Source organism: Vidua macroura, chromosome 5 (assembly GCF_024509145.1).
Source record: "Vidua macroura isolate BioBank_ID:100142 chromosome 5, ASM2450914v1, whole genome shotgun sequence".
Taxonomy (NCBI): domain Eukaryota; kingdom Metazoa; phylum Chordata; class Aves; order Passeriformes; family Viduidae; genus Vidua; species Vidua macroura.
In genome coordinates, this window is record NC_071575.1 from 56,275,593 (window position 1) to 56,279,666 (window position 4,074).

The window sequence follows — 4,074 nt, forward strand, 5'->3', positions numbered from 1 at the left end:
AAATGTCCGTAGCAGCTTTACACTGCTCTTATGTAGTGAGATTAGCATATATATGTACAGTTATTTTATTTAAAGCATGTACAGTGGCTACTTATCCTAAAATTTCATAGATCTGCCACAAAAGAAAAGTAACTGTTCAACCTGTTAGAATTACTGGTAGTGTCTGTAATGTGTTGTAATCAATAGCACATTCTTGAGAACTTTTTGGTCCAGTTATTATTTAATTGCTGTAGATAAACATTTTTTTATAAGAACATAATTTCTTCTAAATTTTTAGTGTGAGGATGTGAATATCTGCTCCAGTGAGGTCTTCCATGGGCTGCAGAGGTCAATCCGTGTCAACATGGTATTCCCTATAGAGTCCAGGGGAATCTCTGCTCCAACAACTGGATCACCTCTTTTCTCTCCTTCTCCACTGACCTCGGTGTCTGCAAGGCTGTTTCTCCCATCTTACCAGTCCACCCTCACTGTGTTTTTTTCCTTTTCTTAAATAAATTATCACAGAGGCAATATCAACATCATTAATGGGCTCAGCTTTTGCAAGAGGCAGGTCCATCTTAGGGCTGACTGGAATTGGCTGTGTCTGACATGGGGACAGTTTCTGGTGTTTTCTTATAGTAGCCACCTCTGCACATTCCCCATTCATACACACACACAGACTCCTCACTACAAAACCCTTGCCACATGAACCCAAAACACATTGTTAATGAATTTCTTTGCTCCAGAGAACTGAGCTCATAAGTAGGGATCTAGGATATAAGTGGTGAATTGGGAAATGATAGTTCCATGGTAAAAGACAGGCATGATAGGCAGAGATAGAGCTACTCTTAGCAGCTACAGTGCCAAAAAGAGAGAGCAGGAGCTGCTGATCTTCCCATGACAGCAAATAACAGTATTTTCTACTTTCTCTCTTATCAGCCTACTACATGGGATATTGTTCCTTCACTAGAGTCAAATGGTTTTATGGATTAAGCTGAGAAGTGGACAGAACTTCAATAACAAATCATTCCCAAACAGTAATTTCTCTTTTTCATTATCAGTGGCATACACTTGACTGACAGCATCCCTCTGACTACAAATGTGTTCCCAGAGCTTCTGTACAATTCATGCACACAACCTCTAAAGAATGTGGCAATATGGGGACAGGAATATTATTTGGTTCCTGATTTTATTGAGCAGTTTTTCTGCCATAACCACAGGTTTTGCACCAGGATCATTCCCAACCTTGTCCGTCAAACATCTTCAGGTGTAAATAGTACACCTCTTGCTTGCTTCAGCTTTAGATATTAATTCTGTTCACTGCTATGTTCTAAGGCTATTAAATAAATTTTGTTTCTTTTTAGTTTAGTGAGTGCTTGCCAGTAGTAATCGCTACTAACATTTAGCTGATGTTATGATTATTTAGTATTGTTAGTTAAATTCACTAAGACACCTGTACTGCTCTCACGTTTTCAATGCCGTGCACAATTGTACATTTTTGTTTGGTGGGGGTCTTCCCCTTAATTTATATACTGAGCATGATGTCACATGGTCTGGAATATACCTCTGGTTATTTGGGTCACCTGTCCTGATTGTGTCTACTCCCAATCTCCCACGTACCCCCAACTCCCTTGTCAGTGTGACTGTACAACAAACAGAAAAGGCCTTGGTTCTGTGTAAACCCTGCTCAGCAATAGCAAAAACATCTCTGTGTTATCAACTCTGTGTTCAGGATGAATCCAAACCACATCTCCATACTAATCACTGGGAAGAAAATTAACTCAACTCCAGCCAAAACCAGCACATTCCACCCCTTATTCCATACCACTTACATCATTCTCAGGTCCCACAGCATTCAGTACATCACTACCTACCACCTCTCTTCCTCTTCTTTAATATAATACTCAGATATTGTTCTCCTCTTGAATTACTTTAGTCCACAACTTTGGGCTTCATCTCTTATGGTGGTCACTTCAGACAAGAGAGGTGAAGTGTGATGTTGAGTTACTGGACACCAAAGCCAGCTCAGGTCAGATCACTGCCACACTGAAACTGCATCTTGTAAGGCTTTTCCTGTGTTGGTTTGAGTGGTTTCTGTTCTAGTAATTCCTGTAATAATCAACCCAAATAATGGCTTACAAAAATTTAAAGACAATTCCATCACAATCTTCACTGATGGTCCTTTTGGCCTTGGTTTTAGGGTTTAACATTGCAATGAACTCCTCCCCTTGTCCCCAGCCTGGCTGCAACAATGGTTTCCTGTTGTAGAATACTACTCCATGGGCTGCAGGGGCCCAGTTGCACTAACATGGTCTTCACCATGAGCTATAAGTGAATCTTTGCTTCTCCTGCTCTGGCGTGGGGTCCCACCCACAGGAGACAGTCCTCCTTGAACTTGGCCAACATGGGGCCTTCTCATGGGCTGCAGTTCTTCACAAGCCTCTCCAGTGTGGGTCCTCTGTGAGGTCACAAGTCCTGCCAGCAAGCCTACTCTGTCACAGGAATTTCACAGGGTCACATCCTTCTTCAGGCACCCACCTGTTCTGGTATGGGATTCTTTCATACATGATAGTGCCTTCAACTACAGTTCTGAAGTTCCAGCTTGTCCAGTACGGTGGCACAGAAACAACAGTAGTACTCTGGCCACCTGCCAGCCCAGGCGCATCGCCAATGGCTGTTATCAAAATGTTCTCAGGCACAAATCAGTAAGGTGATAAACAGTACAGCACCACAGCAAGCAGTGAAAGCAAAAAGCAGCCACTAACAAGTGACTCTAATACAGACACAGGAAAGTGAGCCCCATGGCAAGCAAAGAAGCCTGCTGATTACTAGCTAAGCAGCACTAACAGATATCCAAATCTAGTACATCCAAGTTCAATTGGATACATCCCAGTCAGATCTGTCTTTGTCTCAAGCACTTTGAGCCACAAATTGGTTGCCAAAAAGGACTGCCATGGTTTAACCCCAGCCAGCAACTGAGCCCCACACAGCCACTCACTCACTCTCCCACCAGTGGGATCAGAGAGAGAAACAGAAACATAAAATATGGAAAATTCATGGATCTAGACCAAGAAAGTTTAATGGGGAAAACAAAAGTCATGCACACAAGCAAAGCAAAACCAAAGAATTAGTTCTTTCTATTTCCCATGGGAAGGCAGATGTTCAGCCATCTCCAGGAAAGCAGGGCCCCATCATGATACTGATGACTAGGAAGACAAAATCCATCCTTCCGCTCCATTACCTGGGTGTGGCAGTGTGAAAAGCAGAGAAGGCCTTTGCTCTGTATAAACCCTGCTCGACACTAAGAAAAACATCACTATATTAACAATCCTGTGTTCAGCACAAAACCAAAGCACAGCCCCATACCAGCCACTGTGAAGAAAATTAACTCTACCTCAACCAAACCCAGCACAAAGTGTAAACGAATCATAGGAGAAAATTAAATCTCTACTCAAAAACCTGTCCATGAGAATCCACTTATGTCTTTAAAGCTTTATTTCTTGTTCTTGAAAGAATTCAAGCCTGGCAAAAATCAGTAATAATCTTTGTTTCTTGTTCTTCTATTTTTCTAGATTCAGACATAAAGTTTGTTTATAGGTCTCACAGCCTAAAGGGTTACCCAGCCTGCTAGTGATAAAGATCACAGTTGTAGGTTCATGGGAATCCAGGAAACACAAGCACACAGAAATTTTATTGTCTGAATTTCCCTACTTGATTAGACATTATCAGAAGTATAAAAAAAAATCACCACTGCCAAGTATATATATATTATTAATAAAGCTAATATAGATATATACATATAATCAGCTGTTTTATTATCAGCAATAAATAGTGTGGCAGTAATCAATAATAGCAACAATCAACAGTATTGCAGCAATAATATCAGGAACAGATAACTGCAGCAACAACAATTTCAGAAAATTACAGGTTACTAAAAACTTATCAGTAGTAAAGTGACTTATCAATAATGTAAGAGCAAATACGATAGTTTAATGATATGAATATATGCAATAGCAAAGTGCATTAAACAGATTTCAGAAGAGGACCAAACCCAGAGGGGACTCAGCTGTCCCAGAAGTGTGAGAACTAACTGAA

The 4,074-nt window shown here is 40.8% G+C and overlaps 1 long non-coding RNA gene across 1 annotated transcript; it reads right to left on the reverse strand.

The window, feature by feature from the left end:
• Positions 1-245: 245 nt before the first annotated feature.
• LOC128808068 (uncharacterized) lies at positions 246-2,377 on the reverse strand. Its single transcript, XR_008437355.1, has 3 exons — positions 2,288-2,377; positions 1,854-2,088; positions 246-485 (listed from the first exon to the last, which is right to left on the reverse strand). It is a non-coding gene; the product is annotated as an uncharacterized LOC128808068 (long non-coding RNA).
• Between the last annotated feature and the right edge of the window lie 1,697 nt (positions 2,378-4,074).